This window comes from Symphalangus syndactylus, chromosome 17 (assembly GCF_028878055.3).
Source record: "Symphalangus syndactylus isolate Jambi chromosome 17, NHGRI_mSymSyn1-v2.1_pri, whole genome shotgun sequence".
NCBI lineage: Eukaryota > Metazoa > Chordata > Mammalia > Primates > Hylobatidae > Symphalangus > Symphalangus syndactylus.
This window is the reverse complement of record NC_072439.2, coordinates 72,579,515-72,601,220: the sequence shown is the minus strand read 5'-3', so window position 1 is coordinate 72,601,220 and position 21,706 is coordinate 72,579,515. Positions and strand designations below refer to the sequence as shown.

At 38.7% G+C, this 21,706-nt stretch overlaps 1 long non-coding RNA gene and 1 pseudogene across 2 annotated transcripts in view; one reads left to right on the top strand and one right to left on the bottom strand.

Moving 5' to 3' along the window:
* The window catches only part of LOC134733071 (uncharacterized), a 207,727-nt gene that overhangs the window by 144,584 nt on the left and 41,437 nt on the right, over nucleotides 1–21,706 (bottom strand). The gene's annotated exons all lie outside the window — the stretch shown is intronic.
* LOC134733267 (Krueppel-like factor 7) lies at nucleotides 18,464–20,600 on the top strand (annotated as a pseudogene).

The following is a 21,706-nucleotide window of genomic DNA, read 5'->3' as shown; positions in this document are numbered from 1 at the left end:
TCAATATTAGAAAGATCAACGAGACAGTAAATTAACAAGGATACTCAGGACTTGAACTCAGCTCTGGACCAAGCAGACCTAACAGACATCTACAGAACTCTCCACCCCAAATCAACAGAATATATATTCTTCTCAGCATCTCATTGCACTTATTCCAAAATTGACCACATAGTTGGAAATAAAGCACTCCTCAGCAAATGCAAAAGAATGGAAATCATAACAAGGAGTCTCTCAGACACAATGCAATCAAATTAGAACCCAGGATTAAGAAATTCACTCAAAACTACACAACTACTGGGAAACTGAACAACCTGCTCCTGAATGACTACTGGGTAAATAACAAAATGAAGGCCGAAATAAAGATGTTCTTTGAAATCAATGAGAACAAAGACACAACATACCAGAATCTCTGGGACACATTTAAAGCAGTGTGTAGAGGGAAATTTATAGCATTAAGTGCCCACAACAGAAAGCAGGAAAGATCTAAAATTGACACCCTAACATCAAAATCAAAAGAACTAGATAAGCAACAGCAAACAAATTCAAAAACTAGCAGAAGACAAGAAATAACTAAGATCAGAGCAGAACTGAAGGAGATAGAGACACAACAAACCCTTCAAAAATATCAATGAATCCAGGAGCTGGTTTTTTGAAAAGATCAACAAAATAGATAGACTGCTAGCCAGACTAATAAAGAAGAGAGAAGAATCAAACAGATGCCATAAAAAATGATAAAGGGGATATCACCACTGATCCCACAGAAATAAAACTACCATCAGAGAATACTATAAATATCTCTATGCAAATAAACTAGAAAATCTAGAAGAAATGGATAAATTCCTGGACACATACAACCTCCCAAGTCTTAACCAGAAGAAAGTCGAATCCCTGAATAAACCAGTAACAAGTTTTGAAATTGAGGCAATAATTAATAGTCTACCAACCAAAAAAAGCTCAGGACCAGACGGATTCACAGTCGAATTCTACCAGAGGTACAAAGAGGAACTGGTATCATTCCTTCTGAAACTATTACAAACAACAGAAAAAGACAGACTGCTCCCTAACTCCTTTTACTAGGCCAGCATCATCCATGTACCAAAACCTGGTAGAGACACAACAACAACAAAAAAAAGAAAATTTCAGGCCAGTATCACTGATGAACATTGATGCAAAAATCCTCAGTAAAATACTGACAAACCAAATCCAGCAGCACATCAAAAAGCTGATCCACCATGATCAAGTCAGCTTCACCTCTGTGATGCAAGGCTGGTTCAACACACACAAATCAATATGTAATCCATCACATAAACAGAACCAATGACAAAAACCACATGATTATCTCAATAGATGCAGAAAAGGCCTTCAACAAAATTCAACACCACTTCATGCTAAAAACTCTCAATAAACTAGGTATCAATGGAACATATCTCAAAATAATAAGATTTATGATAAACCCACAGCCAATATCATACTGAATGGGCAAAAACTGGAAGCATCCCCTTTGAAAACTGGCACAAGGATGCCCTCTTCCACCACTACTATTCAACATAGTATTAGACGTTCTGGCCAGGGCAATCAGGCAAGAGAAAGAAACAAAGAGTATTCAAATAGGAAGAGAGGAAGTCAAATTGTCTCTGTTTGCAGATAACATGATTGTATATTTAAAAAACCCCATCGTCTCAGCCCAAAATCTCCTTAAGCTGATAAGCAACTTCCGCAAAGTCTCAGGATACAAAATCAATGTGCAAAAATCACAGGCATTCCTATACACCAGTAACAGACAAACAAAGGCAAACCATGAGTGAACTCCTATTCGCAAATGCTACAAAGAGAATAAAATACCTAGGAATCCAACTTACAAGGGATGTAAAGGACCTCTTCAAGGAGAACTACAAACCACTGCTTGACAAAATAAAAGAGGATACAAACAAATGGAAGAGCATGTTCATGGATAGGAAGAATCAATATCGTGAAAACAGCCATACTGCCCAAAGTAATTTATAGATTCAATGCTATCCCCATCGAGCTACCACTGACTTTCTTCACAGAATTAGAAAAAACTACTTTAAACTTCACATGGAACCAAAAAAGAGCCCACATAGCCAAGACAATCCTGGGCAAGAAGAACAAAGCTGGAGGCATCATGCTGACTTCAAACTATACTACATGGCTACAGTAACCAAAACAGCATGGTACTGGTACCAAAGCAGATATATAGACCAATGGAACAGAACAGAGGCCTCAGAAATAACACCACACATCTACAACCATCTGATCTTTGACAAACCTGATACAAACAAACAACGGGGAAAAGATTCACTATTTAATAAGTGGTGTTGGGAAAAATGGCTAGCCATATGCAGAAAACTGAAACTGGACCCCTTCCTTATGCCTTATACAAAAATCAACTCAAGATGAATCAAAGACTTAAACATAAGACCTAGGACCATAAAAATCCTAGAAGAAAACCTGGGCAATACCATTCAGGACACAGGCATGGGCAAGGACTTCATGTCTAAAACACCAAAAGCAATGGCAACAAAAGCCAAAGTTGATAAATCAGATCTAATTAAACTAAAGAGCTTCTGCACAGCAAAAGAAACTATCATCAGAGTGAACAGGCAACCTACAGAATGGGAGAAAATTTTTGCAATCTATCCATCTGACAAAGGGCTAATATCCAGAATCTACAAAGAACATAAACACAACATTTACAAGAAAAAAACAAGCAACCTCATCAAAAAATGGGCAAAGGATAGGAACAGACACTTCTCAAAAGACATTTATGCAGCCAACAGACACATGAAAAAATGCTCATCATCACTGGCCATCAGAGAAATGCTAATCAAAACCATAATGAGATACCATCTCACACCAGTTAGAATGGTGATCACTAAAAAGTCAGGAAACAGATGCAGGAGAGGATGTGGAGAAATAGGAACACTTTTACACTGTTGGTGGGAGCGTAAATTAGTTCAACCATTGTGGAAGACAGTGTGGCGATTCCTCAAGGATCTAGAACTAGAAATACCATTTGACCCAGCAATCCCATTACTGGATATATACCCAAAGGATTATAAATCATTCTATTATAAAGACATGTGCACATGTATGTTTATTGCAGCACTATTCACAATAGCAAAGACTTGGAACCAACCCAAATGTCCATCAACGATAGACTGGATAAAGAAAATCTAGCACATATCCACCTTGGAATACTATGCCGCCATAAAAAAGGATGAGTTCAGCCGGGCACGGTGGCTCACACCTGTAATCCCAGCACTTTGGGAGGCCAAGGTGGGCGGATCACGAGGTCAGGAGATAGAGACCATCCTGGCTAGCATGGTGAAACCCAGTCTCTACTAAAAACACAAAAAATTAGCCAGGCATGGTGGCGGGCGCCTGTAGTCCCAGCTACTCAGGAGGCTGGGGCAGGAGAATGGCGTGAACCTGGGAGGTGGAGCTTGCAGTGAGCCAAGATCGCGCCACTGTACTCCAGCCTGGGTGACAGAGCAAGACTCTGTCTCAAAAAGAAAAAAAGAAAAAAAAAAAAGGATGAGTTCAAGTCCTTTGCAGGGACATGGATGAAGCTGGAAACCATCATTCTCAGTAAACTATCACGAGAACAGAAAACCAAACATTGCATGTTCTTACTCATAAGTGGGAGTTGAACAATGAGAACACATGGATATGGTGGGGGAACATAACACACTGGAGCCTGTCAGGGGGTCGGGGTCTAGGAAAGGGATAACATTAGGAGAAATACCTAATGTAGATGATGGGTTGATGGGTGCAGCACACCCCCATGGCACGTGTATACCTATGTAACAAAACTGCATGTTCTGTACATGTGCCCCAGAACTTAAATTTAAAAAAAAAAAAAAAAAAAGAACAGAAACTCTGGAGTCAAACTACCTCTGTCTGAACCTGGGCACTACCCTTTACTAGCAGCAAGTTACTTCACCTCCCTGTGTCTCAGTTTCTGCATTTTAAAAATGGTGATGATAACAGCAGCAGCTACCCTCTATGATTGCTATGAGAATAAAATAAGTTAATATTTGAATAGTGTTAAGATCAGTGTCTGGCACATGGTTCATGCTATATGAGTGTTATTAAAAGATTGATAAGAGACTGGTCTTAATATCGGAGTGGGAAATTATTTGACAATGAGGAAATAAAGTTGTGGAGCAAGTAGAGACTCATGTCGACCCGACCTGGTCCCAAGAAAAGACAAATCTACATGGTTCTTGGTAAACGTGGAATATCAGCAAGCAAGAGGAGTTGTTATAACTTAAGTATCTAGTAGCATTAGGGTCTAAGATAGTTTCAGATTGGACAGTCTTTCTACAAATATATTAGTCTATTTATGAGGCAAAAATTGTAGGCTCGAGGGGCCTATCTGGTTGCTATAAGGTTATTTTGCATATCTTTGCACTGATATACGTTAGCAGTATAATAATATAATAATAATAATAATTTGGTAAACATTTGCTCTGTCCATTATAAACATAAATATTTTCTTATTTATTCCACACAACATTCCTATAAATTAAATGCTGTTACAGAAGAGAAAACCACAATGTAGAGAGATATACATGGTCCCTCTGAGATTTTTCCCTTGCAGTTTCCTTGCCTGGAACACACATCTGTCAGTCACTTGGATCACTCCTACTCATCCTTCAAGATTCAATTCTACTGTTTCCTCCTCTAGAAAGCAGGCCCCAACTCTCCCTCCCTGGAGCCTCCTCTGAGCCAGGCATCCTTCCTCTCTTCCCTGTTTCTTCCTCTGCATTACCTCTACAAATCACCCATGACATCATATTAAAATGTTCTCAGCTATCTCCTCCACTAGGCCCAGCTGTGCCTTTTTATGGCTAAATCTTTTTTCTTTCTAGAAGATGCTCAATATTTGGCAGAAATTATTATTTAGTAGAATGAGCAGAGTACCTGATATTGAGTAAGTGCTTAAATACTTGAGGAATCACAAACTATATGATAATAAAGGGTTCAAGCACCAAACCGGTGGCTAAACTAAGTATCCTTTAAGGTCCCTTCCAATTCTGAGAATGATGACTCTGAGACTCAGGTTTGAGCCTGGCTGGCTTGAATAGATGGCACCGGCCTTCACTGGAAAAAGAGAAGTGACTTTAAGAGGAAGATAAGGAAGTCAGTTGTGAGTTTAAATAAGCCAAAGAAACTGCCCCTTCAAAACTGGCAAACTCACTGGACGTGGTGGCAGGTGCCTGTGGTCCCAGCTACTTGGGAGGCTGAGCCAAGAGGATTCCTTAAGCCTCGGAGGTTAAGGCTTCAGTGAGTCATGATCATGCCACTGCACTCCAGCCTGGGTGACAGAGTAAGACCCTGCCCGTCCACCAAAACAAAGGCAAACTTACCTAAAGGTGAAGAGCTGAAATGTTTTCTTAAAGAAACAAAAACCCCACAGCATATTATAAGACAGCCTATACAATGCCACTTCCAATTTTCCTCTGCAAATTTCTACATAGTTCCTAGGTATTACAGTAGTCTGACCTTAGAAATAATCCAACTTGAATAATAACCTCTAAGAATAAACTGTTCAGTTATATAAAACATAATATCTCAAAGGATATGAAAATACCATGTATGAAGAGTCAGTCACTCCCTGTGACCAAATGGGCACTGCAACAGTAGCAGTGGGCTCCTGCCAGGCTCCATTCCCAGCCTCAATGTACTGTTGACGTCTACTGATTATCCCTGTGACCTTCACCAAGCTGTCTCATTCGGCTGTCATTCTTTTCTGCTATCCAAGAGCTTCATGAATTGTAAATCAATTTAAAACTGATCAGCACATATCAACTCCCACTTAAAGTCTGTTCCAAAGCATAGTTGTTTTTCATTAGTCCAAAATATGTCAAAAACATTTTACACTAGGAAACCCATGGTGAAAAATCTCACTCAATAACAAGCATATTTATTCCACTTACACCTTGTAAGCAAGCTTAACAAAAATGTAGCATGGTTCCTTTTGTCTTCTTTTCAATGTCTCTTCATTGCAGGAAAAATATTTTGAGGGGTCTCTGGTAGAAGGCTGGTTTTGATTGCAGTGTCAGAATCTAAATTTTATCATAAATATTGATAGATTCAAGAGTAACAAAGGAGAGGGGTCCCCAATTATCTATTATACAGCCAAATTTAATCTGAGGGTGTGGGAATATTAATTCCTTTGTAGAATTCAATGTAAGATAACATGCTCATGTTCTGATGCAAATCTGTAATTTGAAGTTGGGTTTGTCAATAACAGTGCCTCTGTAGTACAAAATCAGAGTTTAATGTGCCTTTGTTCATGTGCTTTCCTAATGCATTTCAGAGTCCACTTGTGGCACAGATAAGCTCCGAAATTTGCAATTGTGGATTTTATCCAGGGGACTCTCTGCCAAGTGTGGTTATTTTAACTTATGAAAATCACTCCACCTCATAGAGAAATTTTAGGGCAGTAAAACTAGTCTACGTGATACTATACGAGTGGATACATGTCATTATACATTTGTCCAAATCTATAGAATACACAATATGAAGAGCAAGCCCTAATGTAAACTATGGACTTTGGATAACAATAATGTGTCAATGTAGGCTCATGGATTGTAGCTAATGCACCATTCTGGTGGGAAATGCTGATAATGGGGGAAGCTGTGCATGTGTGAGGGGGAGGTAAATGAGAACTCTCTGCAGCTTTCTCTCAATTTTGGTGTGAACCTAAAACTGCCCTAAAAATAGTCTGTTAAAAACAATTGCCCCTCCTGAGGCAGTTTGTTTCTCTTAAGTAGCTCTAAATGTTGGAAACTACTTCATTAAATCAACCCAAAATCTGCCTCACTGAAAATTTCTTCCATTTTTCAGGTGGGAACACCTTCCAGGTAAAAGCTAGAGGAGCCCAATTTCAGCTTAGCATAATGAATTCCTAACAAATGTTTCAATGTACAGTAAGTTCCCTGCCAACGTGAGCACTGCATGAATTAAGCATATACTATGTGCCAGGCACTCTTTTAAATGTTTTACCCATAATAAATTTTCTATCACAATAGCACTTTTATGTGGGTACTATTACTATCCCTTTATTGGACAGGTATAGTGCAAGCATTCCTGACATTTCTGTCAGGATGGTTTTCCCTTTTCTCAGTCTTCCAAATGTTTGTTCAATCTCCTGAGAAGGCTAGTAGCTATAGAGAACACAGTTCTGGAACCAGAGAGACCAGGGTTTGAATCTTGCCCTCACCACACTGACCAGCTTTGGAAACTTGTGTGTGTTCTCCATGACTTTTTTTCCTCATCTGTAAATCATACAATAAAATGTAAAGCACATGACACATGGACATTTTAATAAATATTCACTCATTCTCTCTAGTTTCCCTCCCTAAGAAAGATGGAGTCCTTTGAGTAATGAACACAAATTATTCTGGTCACCGATGAGCACTCTTCTACTTTGAAAAATGCTGTAGCATTAATGTGTGTAGCTGCCCTAAGAGCTAATTATCCACTGGAGAGACTGGAGAGATTCCACCTCTGAGCAGTACAAAGTTGATGGCAGATACCACTGTGGTAAAGGCAGCCCATGAGACCTTAAGAGAGCAACCAACCTGCCTCCCTTCCACTATGTTCTCTCTCCACAGGCAACAGCTGGTGGACAGGCTTTCTTGGGTGTCTGATGCTTCTTTCAATCTGCTTTTATAATGTGCTTCCTCCATACTGCTTCCCTTACCCTTGTCCAATTAGTTCCCCAGAGCCTATACGCCGGCCATATTGGGGCCGGGGCAAAGTAACCTGCACTCTCCACACATGCCCACCACTTAGCTCACCTGGGAGCCTTTTAACAAAGCTTACAGGCCATTGGAATTTGTATCTTCAATGGTGACATTCAGGTGATAAATTCTAGCCTTGTCATGTACACTAAGGAGAGAGTAACTGGCAGTTCCTGCTTGTGTGGTTGACTGTCTGCTGTTTGCAAAATATCTATAGCTCCTACTGCCGAAATTATTGATTACTGCTTACCGCAGACAGCAGTGGCATGGCTTGGACAGTGCCAGGCCACGGAAGGTTGCTGCATACCAAGTGGCCTCTCTACCACTCTCATTTCCTAATTGCCAATGGCAACTACAGCCAAAGTGCCACTTAGCTGAAGGCACCAGTATCTTTTATTTTGGCTTAGCTGCTTCAGCTAGTGCTTGGCCTAGTGCTTCGGCACTAATCTGTCATTCATTTAAGAGAGTGATTCACAACCCTGTTTGTATATTAAAATCACCTGTGAAGTTAAAAAAAATTACCCAGGCCTGCTCCATCCCCCAGGTATTCTGGTTTATTTGTTCTGGGATGAGACTAGTCAGAGTCTTATTTTCAAAGCTCTTCAGGCGAACCTAATGTACAGGCTGGATCCAGAACCCCCAATTTAAGAACTCTGAAAGGGTATACACCAAAATATTCATACTGGGTCTATCTGGGTGGTAGAATTACATATAAATTATACTTTTTTGTTGTTCTTGTTTTATCTTTAAAAGCATGCAAGTGTTTAAGTTGCATATGAAAAAGGCTTTTTTTTTTTTTTCAAAAAAGTAACCCTCAAATTAACATAAAATTAAATTTCTATTTTAATTAATATTCCCAATTTGAAATAAAGTTGGGGTGAACTGTGTAAGTAATAATAAATATTTCTCTTAAAAAATAAATGGGATTAATGCAAACAACATATACTCCAAATGCGGGAGACTTTAACATTCTATCATGATTTCAAGAGTTAGAGTCCTCCCTACCCACAAATAGCTCTATCAGGGTCAGAAACCCTTTTCCCTACCCTTTTCACTTATCCATATCAGGGACAATGACTCATCCTCATATACATATCTGGGCCCCCTTGGGATCCATCTCAGCATAGACAGGAAAGATATAAAAGACCTCATTCTGAAAAAGATTGAGCTTAAAATCTATCACACAAGACACATATGCTTAGTGGCTTGATTTGACTTGTACAGATCTGGGACATATATGCCTGCCAACTACAGGTATTGGAGTTCTCTAAAGGCCCCTACCAGGGGAAAACACTCCTTGGTGAGATGTGTATACTGAGTATTTAGGGGGATTTTATGTAAATTGGTAAAATTTTAGTTTCTTTAACTACAAAATGTCTCTCACCTGCGTTCCTTCTCACTGGGCAACTTCCTCTTCATTAAAATCGACATCATCACTTATCCCATACAAATGTGCTTGTTCAGCTCCCACAATAAAATGTCTGGCCCAAAATGCCAATAGAGCTAAAGTTGAGAAACCCTAGTTTATGTATATATGACCTCATTTATATTTTCTGAGGGCTACTTTACTCACTTGTAACATGGGAATAAAAATACCTTCAAGGTATTTTCTGACCCTTGAGAACATAAATGATTTACTCAAGAGTACCTATCTAATAAACAATAATACTAAATATTGGACCCAGATTTCTAAATGCAGTTACCTTTCTATTTCATTACACTCTTGGTATCTACTAGATTTTTATGGCTCTCCTACTTGTATTCCTGCCTCCCTCGTTTCCTGAGCATGATAACCCCACTCTTTAACTCTCATTTTTTTCTACCTGGCTTTCTTACCTTTTCTGACCTCCAACACTGTCTTCTCTTGGGTTATCATTTGGCCTCCTTATCCTCTGGTTCTGTGTTAGGCCCAAGTAACAATGTTAGAGCCTGAAATTCCTTCCTTCATTAATGAATGTACACAATGGAATAACATTAGGAATATAATTTCTCTCCTAAATATTTTTATTGTTTGCTTAATATAGGTGCTCAGAGTTAAAACTTAGGGGGAAAAAAGATAGCAAGAGAGAAAATTTAAATCAGTCAATCTCCAAATCCAGAAATATATCTATGCCATCAATTTTAGTATTTTCTCTATGCAAATCTTTTCTTCTATTAAAAAGCATTATGTCAACAATATGGCGTATTTTTTTCCTATAATAACATTGGGGGCCTCTTTCTATGCCACTGAAATATTGTTCTCAAGCACCATTTTTAATAGCTGCATAGTAATTCATTGTATGGCTCTATTAGAATGTCTTTAACCAACTCTGTATTGTTAGGCTGCTTCTAATTTTTAGCTTTTATAAACATATTTTGTAACATATACGAAATATTCTTAAAGCAAATCTTTGATCATTCTTTTCATGTTTTTACCTAGAAGAATATATAGATTGAACGACATGCAAGAATTTAGGGGTTTTGACAGAGTCAAATTGAAAGGAAATTTTACTTCAAATTGAGGATTTTTTTTTGGTAGGTGGGGCCGCTAAACCATGAACATCCTTTATCCAGGTTCGTTTCTCACTATGGTGGCTTCTCATTGCTTATCTGTGAAATGAACAGCCAGAGTAAGGCTGGCAATTGGTGGTAATTAGTCAGCACTTTTACAACTACTATAAACTACTTTTGAATAATCTTGAAATTCAATTCCACTGACCTTTAGTCAATGCCACATCGTATTAAACACAATCCAAAGACTATAAACATAAACTGCCTACCTTGGAAGTGTTTATAATTTAGTGTACACACATTATTATGTAATACAAAATGTTATCAGTTTGGTAAGAAAATTTAAAAGTGCTGTAGAAAGAGGAATATTTCTGAGTAAGGTGTTTGGGGAAATTGTCATAAAGGAAATGATATTTAATTTAGGCTTCGATGATGGGCAAGGTCAGATTTTGAACTGGCAATAGGCAGAAGGCCATTGGGAGTACGGAGACACACAAAGCAGAATAGTCAGCGGCAAAAAAGTGTATGACATTTATTTGAAAAAAAAAAAAAGGACAGCAGTCAATGTTTCTCCTGAGTAGGGCTAATGCAAGGCAATAATAATAGATACACTGGGAAAAGAAGATTGGTATCGAACTGTAAATTATTTGCTGAGGAGTGGAAACTAGTTGGAGGGGAATAGGGAGCTGATGCAGGGGAGAGAAATGCTGCACGAAGGTTACTCTGTGAGCCATGTGGATCACAGTGGCATCTGGTGTCGGGAATTATCACAGTAGCTCTTTTGTGAGAAGAAAATAAGGGCCTGGAAATGGGAAAGGTTGAAGAGAAGGAAACTGACAGACAGAAAACGTATAGCTGAACCTCTTCAAATTGTGTAAAATATAATAATACAAGCAAGAGTAAAATTGGCAAATTTAAAAAGCTTGATTTATAGTCTATGTTCCTCCCACCCAAATTTTTCCTAAATTAATATGCAACTGTCAGCACAGATCGTTTGCTGTTTATTTAACTACATTTAAAAAGCTTTAGCACCACCTGGTGATGAAAACTCAGACTCCAACAACCCTAAATTCCATCTGTTTTTCTGCCAAGTTTTGATTTTGAAAAAATGTCAAACATACATAAAATTTGAAAGAATACTGTAATAACACCCTTACACCTTCATCATATTTACCAATTGTTATGTTTTGCCACATTTGCTTTAGTTCTTCCTCTATGTGTTGAACCATCTGAAAGTAAACTACAGACACTAAAACAATTCAAAAACTGTCAGCATAAACTTCCTGAAAGGATACCCTCTGCATAACGACAATACTATCTCCTTACCTGAAAAATTAATAATTTTATACCATCATCTAATATGCAAGCTATATTCAAATCTTCCAAGTTTTCATAAAAAAATGTTTTTAAGTTTGCATTTTTAAGGCCAGAATGTAATCAAGACTTATGCTTTGCATTTGGTTGACATGTTTCGGGGTGTCTTTTAATCTAGAGCAATTCTCACTTTTTATTTTGGCCTTCCCTGGAGGCCTTCGCTGACTATCTTATCCAAGATCCACCGTAGGGTGGATGCTTTTCTATCTTTGCTTTTCTGCCCCCATTTTACTTAACATTTATTGACACTCAGCATTTAGCGGCTTTCCCTCTTCCTTTTTTTTTTTTCTTGCCTGTCTCTTCCCACTGAAGTATCAGCTCCATGAGAAGAAGGATTTTGTTTTGTTCACTGCCCACTGCTCCATCCTCAGTACCCAGAACAGTGCCTGGCATATAGAAAGTGCTCAATAAATACTATCTGTTGAAGGAAAGCATTGACCTCTGGGAGTCTGATTATTAAATGTCTTGAAGTAATATTATTTGGATTAAATCTGCTTGTTATTCTATAACCTTCTTGTACTTGAATATTGATATCTTTCTCTAGGTTTGGAAAGTTCTGTTATTATCTCTTCAAATAAACTTTGTATCCTGGACTCTCTAATTCCTTTTTAAGACCAATTACTCTTAGATTTGCCCTTTAGGGGCTACTTTCTAGAGCTTGTGGGCATTTTTTTTTTTTTTTTTGAGATGGCGTCTCACTCTGTCGCCTAGGCTGGACTGCAGTGCAGTGATTTCGGCCCACTACAACCTCCGCCCCGCCGGTTTCAAGCAATTCTCCTGCCTCAGCCTCCCAAGTAGCTGGGATTATAGGTGCCTGCCACCGCACCTGGCTAATTTTTGTATTTTTAGTAGGGACTGTGTTTCACCATCTTGGCCAGGCTGGTCTTGAACTCCTAACCTCGTGATCCACCCACCTCAGCCTCCCAAAGTCCTGGGATTACAGGAATGAGCCACTGCGCCCGGCCAAGTAGGCATCTTTCATTCCGTTTTATTCTTTTTTGTCTCCTCTGCCTGTATATTTTCAAGCAGCCTGTCTTCATGGTCACTAATTATTTCTTCCACTTAATCCACTTTGCTGTTGAGAGAATCTGAAGCTTTCTTCCATTTATCAATTGTATTTTTTAGCTTTGGGATTTTTACTTGATTTTTAACAATTACTTCAATCTTTTTGTTACATTTATCCGATGGGATTCTAAATTTCTTCTCTGTGTTATCTTGAATTTCATTGTCTTTTAAAACACCTATTTTGAAATCTCTGTCTGAGAGGTTACATATCTCTGTCTCTCTAGGATTTGCCCTTAGTCCCTTATTTAGTCCCTTTGATGTGGTCATGCTTCCTGGATGTTTCTGATGCTTGTGGATGTTTGCTGGTGTCTGGGTATTGAAGAATTAGGTATTTATTCCAATCTTTGCATTCTGGGCTTGTTTACACCTGTCCTTAAGAAAGCTTTCCAAGTATCCAAAGGGAATTGAGGGTGTACAGCAAATCACCATGGCCACATGTCTACCTATGTAACATACCTGCATATTCTGCATCTGTATCCTGGAACTTAAAGTAAAAATTTTTTTTAAAATTATGTAAATGTGTTTAAGAAAACTACCTAAAGCCAGGGAAAGAACCATCTGAAAGGATAAAGGACATAATGTGTAGAACTCACACAGGCCTGGGAACAGTGACTGTTCCCACCAGCCAGCTGTAAGAATCTCATAAATCAGGGGCATTGAGTAGAGTACTCAAGAAGGCATTATCTCAGCAGCAGGAAGTACTTAGCTCTAGATTGAGTGCTGCTCTGGACCCACCTGAAAAACTGTAAGAGCAAGACCTAAAAAAATCAAATTGTTCCCAAGTAACTTGATTGCATCTGAGAACAATGCTTAAGAAAATTTATAGGAATACAAAAATATCCAGCACTCAACAAGTTAAAGTTAACAATGTCTGATATTTCATCAAAGATCACCAGTCATGGAAAGGAGAAGGAAAATACAACACATAAAGAGAAGACTAATCAATGAATAGAAATCAACTCAGAACTGACAAAGATGTTATAATTAGCAGAGAAAGACATTAAAACAGTTTTTACATATGTTCACAAGGTTGAGACCTAGAAATATAAAAGGGATTCAAATCAAACACAATAACTAAGATAAAATATACAGTGGATGGGATTAATGACAGATTGGACATTGAAGAAGTTTAGTGAATTTGAAGGAATAGCAATAGAAACTATCCAAAATAAAATACATGGAGAAAAAAAAGAACATATCTTGAAAAGAAAAAAAATTAGTGAGTAGTACAACTTCAAGCAGCCTCATGTATGGGCAATTCGAGTTCAAAAATCAGGGAGGCTTTAGAAAAAATGACTGAGGAAATAAAGGCAAAAAACTTTTCAAACGTAATAAAACCATAAACCCACAAATTCAGAAAATTCAATGAACCCTAGGCATAAGAAACATGAAGAAAACTATACCAGGATATATTATAATCAAATTGCACAATTGTGGTAATAAAGAGAAAATCCTAAAAGCAGCAAAGGGAAAAAACATGATTCATACAGAGAAACAAAGATAAGAATGACATCAGATTTTTAGTTAGAAACAAGGTGAGTCGGTAAAGCAACATCATAAAGGGCTGAAATATAAAAACTCTCAACCAGAATTCTATACCTGGTGTATCAGTTTCCTAGGGCTGCCATAGCAGAGTAACACAAACTGGGTGGTTTAAAACAACAGAAATCTATTTTCTCACAGTTCTGCAGGCCAAATTCCAAAATCGAGTCTGAAATAGAGGTGATGACGGAGTCATGCTCCTGAAGCTCTAAGGAAGAATCTTTTCTTATCTTCCCAGATTTGTAGTGGATGCAGACAGATTACACATAACTCCAATCTCTGCTATTATCTTCACAAAGCCATCTTCTGTCTCCCTACTTTGTGTGTGTGTGTGTGTGTGTGTGTGTGTGTGTGTGTGTGAGAGAGAGAGAGAGAGTGTTTGTGTCTCCGAATCTCTCTCTCCTTATAAGGCCACCAGTTACTGGATTTAAAGCACGTCTAATCAATATGACTTCATCTTAATTTGATTAAATCTGTAAAGACCCTATTTCTAAATAAGGCTACAGTCACAGGTGCTAGGACTTAGGACATTCACACATCTTTTGTAGGGACACAACTCAATACACACCACCTGACAAAAATATATTTCAAAAATGAAGACAAAGATTTTTTTCAAAGGTACAAAACTAAAATAATCTGTCACAGTAGACCTGCACTATAAGAAATGTTGTGTATTAAATAATGTCCTTTAGTCGGAGAGACCATCATACGAGATAGAAATCTGGATGTATATAAGGAAAGGACGAACACAGAAATAGTAACTACATGGGTAAATAGGCCAATTCTTTTTTTAACTATTATCTAAATCTCTTTAAAGGTATGAAAATCGTAACAATTATTGTATTGTTTATAACATATATTCAAGTAGAATCTTTGAGAAAATAGCAGAAGGTCAGGAAGGGAACTATCCTAGTATAAAATTCACGTATTTATATATTATATATACATATAACATACTTTTACCTTGAAAAGTAAAAGATGTATAGTATAAATCCTTAAACAATCCCTAAATTAATAAACAAGGAGTTATGGCTAATAAGCAAACAAAGGAGATTAATGGGATAATTTTTTAAATACTTGATTAATCCAAAAAAGTCCAGAACAAAAGATAACTATCCCGCTCACATGATAATGGCATTAATCCATTCATAAGAGCAGAACCATCATGACCTCATCACCTCTTGAAGGCTCCACCTCTTTATACTGTTACAGTAGCAATTAGGTTTGCAACACATAAATTTTAGGGAACACATTCAAACTATCACTTTAGGGAAATGGTAATCAAAACTGCAATGATACGTCACTTTACACCCATTAGGATGGCTATTATTTAAAAAAGAAAAAACAGAAAAATAACAAATATTGGCAAAGATGTGGAGAAACTGGAAGTGTTCTGCATTGCTGGTAGAAATGTAAAATGGTGCAGTGACTGTGGAAAACACTATGTCAATTCCTCAAAAAATTAAATATAGAATTATGATACGATCCAGCAATTTCACTTGTGTGCATATACCCAAAAGAAGTGAAAGCAGGGCCTTGAACAGATATTTGTATATCCATGTTCATACCAGCATTATTAACAACAGCCAAAAGGTAGAAGCAATTAAAGTGTCCATTAATCTGTGGACAGATAAACGGAATGTTGTACATACAAAGAAATACTATTCAGCCTCAAAAAGAAAGGAAATTAGGCCAGGCACGGTGGCTTGCGCCTGTAATCCCAGCACTTTGGGAGGCTGAGGCAGGTGGATCACGAGGTCAGGAGATCGAGACCATCCTGGCTAACACAGTGAAACCCCATCTCTACTAAAAAAATACAAAAAAATTAGCTGGGCGTGGTGGCGGGCGCCTGTAGTACCAGCTACTCAGGAGGCTGAGGCAGGAGAATGGCATGAACCCGGGAGGCGGAGCTTGCAGTGAGCCAAGATTGCACCACCGCACTCCAGCCTGGGTGACAGAGAGAGACTCTGTCTCAAAAAAAAAGAAAAAAAAAAGAAAGAAAGGAAATTTTGACACATGCTACAATATGAATGAAACTTGAGGGTACTATGCTAATAAGCCAGACGCAAAAGTAAAAATATATTATTCCATTTACATGAGGTTCTAGAATAACTTAAATTTTGTCAAATTCTTAGAGACAGAAAAGCAGAATAGAATGATAGTTACCAGGGGCTTTAGGGAGTGGAGAATGGGAAATTAATGTTTAATCAGTACAGAATTTCTATTGGGAAAGAAAAAAAGTTCTAGAGATGGATGGTGATGATTGTACAACAATGTGAATGTACTTAGTGATACAGAACTGTATAATTTAAAATGGTGTATTTTTATGTTATGTATATTTTACCACAATAAAAAAGCAAGGTTCACCTATATGCTGCCTACAAGAAATACACTTTAATCAAAAAGACACAAGAAGGTAAAAAGTAAAAGAATGTAAATACCTATACACACTATATTAGTCTATTCTCACACTGCTCTAAAGAAATACCTGAGCCAAAAGCAATTCAACAAAAGCAAAAATTGACAAATGGTACAGCAAAGGAAACTATCCGAGTGAACAGACATCCTACAGAATGGGAGAAAACTTTTGCAATCTATTCATCTGGCAAAGGTCTAATACCCAGAATTAAGGAACTTAAATGTACAAAAAAAAAAAAAAAAAAAGGATTAAAAAGTGGGCAAAGGACATGAACAGACACCTCTCAAAGGAAGACATACATGCCACCAACAAACATGAAAAAAAGCTCAACATCACTGATAAATGAGAAAAATGCAAATCAATACCACAATGAGATAGCATCTCATACCAGTCAGAATGGCTATTATTAAAAAGACATAAAACAACAGATGCTGGCGAGTTTGCCAAGAAAAAGAAATGCTTTTACACTGTTGGTAGAAATGTAAATTAGTTTAACCATTGTGAAGACAGTGTGGCCATTCCTCAAAGACCTACAGGCAGAAATACCATTTGACCCGGCAATCCCATTACTGGGCATATACCCAAAGAAATATAAATATTTCTATTACAGGACCACATGCTCATATGTGTTCATTGCAGCATGATTCACAACAGCAAAGACATGGAATCAATGTAAATATTCATCAACAATAGACTGGATAAAGAAAATGTGGTACACATACACCATGTAATACCACGAAGTCATAAAAAGGAACAACGTTTCTAAGGGTATTTCCGTTACTGGTTTTTAAAAATTCCGTTGTGGTCAGATAACATATTTTACATAACTTGAATACTTTTTGATTTATTAAGATCTATCTCATGGCTCATCCATTTGCAGGGACATGGATGGAGTTGGAAGCCATTATCTTCAGCAAACTAATGCAGGAACAGAAAACCAAACACCACATGTTCTCACTTATAAGTGGGAGCTGAATGATGAGAACACATGGACACATGGAGGGGGACAACACACATTGGGGCCTATTGGAGGAGGGTGGTGGGGTGAGGGAGAGCATCAGGAAGCATAGCTAATGGATGATGGGCTTAATACCTAGGTGATGGGGTGATTTGTGCAGCAAACCATCATGGCACACGTTTACCTATGTAACAAATCTGCACATCCTGCACATGTACCCCTGAACTTAAAATAGAAGTTGAAGAAAACAAAAAAGAAATACCTGAAACTGGGTAACTTATAAGAAAAGAAGTTTCACTGGTTCATTGTTCTGCAGGCTGTACAGGAAGCATGGTGGCATCTGCCTCTGGGGAAGCCTCAGGGAGCTTTTACACATGGCAGAAGGCAAAGTAGGAACAGGCACTTCAGGAACAGGAGAGAGGACGGGGAGGTGCCACACATTTTTAAATGATCAGATCTTGGGAGAACTCGGCACCAACGGATGATACTAAACCACTCATGAGAAATCCACCTCCATAATCCAATCACCTCCCACCAGGCTCACCTCCAACATTCAGGATTACCTTTCAACATAAGATTTGGGCAGGGACACACATCCGAACTATATCACACACACACACACACACATACACACACACACACCGTGCTACCACCAGTAAGAAGAAAGTGGCAGTTGCCATATTAATGTCAGAAAAAAATATAGTTTAGAGCAAAAAAGATTAAAAAGGACATTTCATAATGGCAAGAAGGTAAATTAATGAGAAATATGTAACAATCATAAATATTTAAGCACCTAATAACAAGTGACTTTCAAAATACATGAAGCCAAAACTGACAGTAATGCGAAGAGAAATAGGTAAATCCATAATTATGGTTGGAGACTTCAATATCTTCTCAATAACTAGTAGAACAAGTATAAAACTCAATAAGGATAGAGTAGACTAGGAAAATACTATCAATCAACTTGAGTTGATTGATACTTATAGAACACCACACCCAATAATATCAGAATATATATTTTTCCCAAAATCCTATGAAACATTTGCCAAGATAGACCATATTCTGAGCCATGAGATAGATCTTAATAAATCAAAAAGGATTCAAGCTATATAAAATATGTTATCTGACCACAACGGAATTTTTAAAAACCAGTAATGGAAATACCCTTAGAAAATTCCCAAATCATTGAAAGCTAATTAAAACACTAAATAACTCATGAATCAAAAAAGTAACTAAAAATGGATATTTGAAACTATTTTGAATTAAAGATGAAAACACAACATATCAGATGTCATTAAACCAATACTTAACAGGAAATTTGTAGCACTCAATCCAGATATGAAAAAATAAAGGAAGGTTTCAAATAAATGAATTTCAGCTTCTACCTTAAGAAACTAGCAGCAAAAGAGCAAATAAAACCAAAGTATGCAGGAAAAACGATATAATAAAAGTCAAAGTGGAAATTAAAGAAATAAAAAACAGAAAAGTAGAGAAAACTGATGAAAGCAAAAACAGTTATTTGAAATCAATAAAGCCTGTAGGCAGACAGACCAGAAAAAAAGACACAAATTACCAACATCAGAAATGAAAGAGGTGACATCACTATAGAGTCTACAAATATTAAAAGAATAATATGGGAGAAAAGGAAGGGCGAGACTACAAACTAGCAAGGATGGGGTGGGGGTGGGGAGGGGAGGGAAGGAAAGTGGGGGAGAGAAGCGATCGCAAGAGAAAAAAATGCAACCTCCCAAAATAAAAGGCAAAGCTTGCATTAGGAGCGAACAGCGCTGCCGAAATAGATGGCAGCTTCGTTTGACTGAAACAAAACAGAAGGGCCACTGGATGTCTGCCTTCTTTGTGGGTGAGCCAGACACTGACAAACAGGCCCAACTGTGTTTGGGGGAGGGTTTCACCTCCGGTTTTGCCCGGCAGCAGCAGCACGGACGTGCTGGCTAGTTATAGTATATTCCAGGAGCTACAGCTTGTCCACGACACCGGCTACTTCTCAGCTTTGCCATCGCTGGAGACCTGGCAGCAGGAATAAGTAAATGGAAAAAAGGAAGTCCAGAAGCCTTACTTCCAGGATATCCTGGAAGATATTTACTTGTGGGAGTGGAGACCCTCGAGGAAGCACAGGATAAAAGAAAGGGTCCCCTAAGGAGAATAGAGACTGAGAGAAGAGGGAATATTCCAGAGGAGACATGCCTTGAATTGGAACGCTACCTACAGACAGAGCCCAGGAGGATCTCGGAGACCTTTGGTGAGGACTTGGCCTGTTTGCTCCACGCTTCTCCTCCCCGGTGCATTGAGGAAAGCTTCCGTCGCTTAGACCTCCTGCTGCTCCCCGTGGAAGTGGCCATCTGTGAGAAGAGCTCAGCAGTGGACATCTTGCTCTCTCGGGGCAAGTTGCTGAGACCTGCCTCAGCCTCCAGCCGCCAACTCTTCTCTAGACAGCTACACAGCTGTCAACCAGGTCCAGCTCAACACAATGACCTCATTAATGCCCCCATTAGCCCCTGAGCTCAGCCGCCATCTGGTCAAAACCTCACAAACTCTCTCTGCCGTGGATGGCACGTTGAAACTAGTGGCCAAGAAAGCTGCTCTCATCTCCGTAAAGGTGGGAGGGGTCACAACAGCTTCAGCAGCCGTGATGGTGCCAGGGCCGTTAAGAGTGGACAGAGCAACAGTGACCAAGGAGGGCTAGGGGCTGAAGCATGTCCTGAAAACAAGAGAGTTCACTGCTGTCAGTTTAACGGGTGCCAGGAAGTTTATACAAAAAGCTCCCACTTAAAGGCCCATCAGAGGACTCACACAGGTGAGAAGCCTTACAGGTACTCATGGGAGGGATGCTAGTGGCGTTTTGCATGAAGCGAGGAGCTCACGAGGCACTATGGGAAACACACAGGTGCAAACCTCTTCAAATGCAACCACTGCAACAGGTGTTTTTCCAGGTCTGGCCATCTTGCCCTCCCTATGAAGAGACATATCTAAAAAACAGAAAGGCCAGAGTTGCGGTGGCATCAGCTAGTGTCTTAACGAAATACCATGATGCAGGAGGCTGGACTTCAGGTGGAGAACCACTGCCTCTCAGAAGAAAGTTCTCACTTATAAACCTCTATACACACATACACACACTCACAGACCCACACACATACACACTGTCATGCACTCAACTGTATTTAAAATATATATGTCTATTCTTTATGCCTTGCCCTAGCCAGATGGAAGAAAATGAAGAAGGAAACCAGGTGAACTCAGCAAGGCAGACTGGCTGCTTACTTCAGCACTATTCAAATTATTTCCCGCTGTTGCCAATGGAAATCAAAGTAAATGAATGTGACGTCTCTCCAGGTGGATGGCAGTCCGAGGGGCTTATTTCACTTGCTTCTCAGCGCAACTTGATAGGAGAATTCAGCATCTTAAAGTTGTTTATGTGTAGCACTAAAGTTTGTTTTTAAATAGTTGGGGGAAAATGACCTAGAAAACCAAATTGCAGTTCGGTAGCCAGAATTAACTCTTGATTTATTTGTCCTTTGTGTGTGAAAAGTCCTACTATTCCATGGGTCAGACTTCCTCACAGAACTGTTGAGTAGTTTTGGTTCTTCTTAGTACTACTGAGATCTTTCGCGTCAATCCCAAAGGCTTTAGCGGCAGCAGACTCTGGAATAACACCTTACACCTTTCTGGCCTGCATTTCTGTAGACTTCACTCTCAAAGGAGGAGTTTTCTTCTCTTACTTTTTGACTCTTGCACACCATATGCCCTAGGGATTCTGGAAACTTTTAGCATGACTGCAAAGTGGTGAAGAGAATAAAGTCCTTGATGATAAATCACGGTATATCCCTTGAGCCTCACCTTATTGCCAGTGCTAGATTTTTTCTTTTTAAACTCTCCATTTTTGCTAATGAAAACTTGAAAAGCTTATTTTGAAGCTTAAGTGTTTTATCTTTTCTCCAAGGGCTAAACCTCTCCAGGACTCTCTCAGTACTTGGATGTTCAGCTCTCGAAATAGACAATCACAGTTCTCTCATCCTCCTTGAGGCATAATGACCTCAGCTCATAGTGATCAACCGTTGTGCTGGG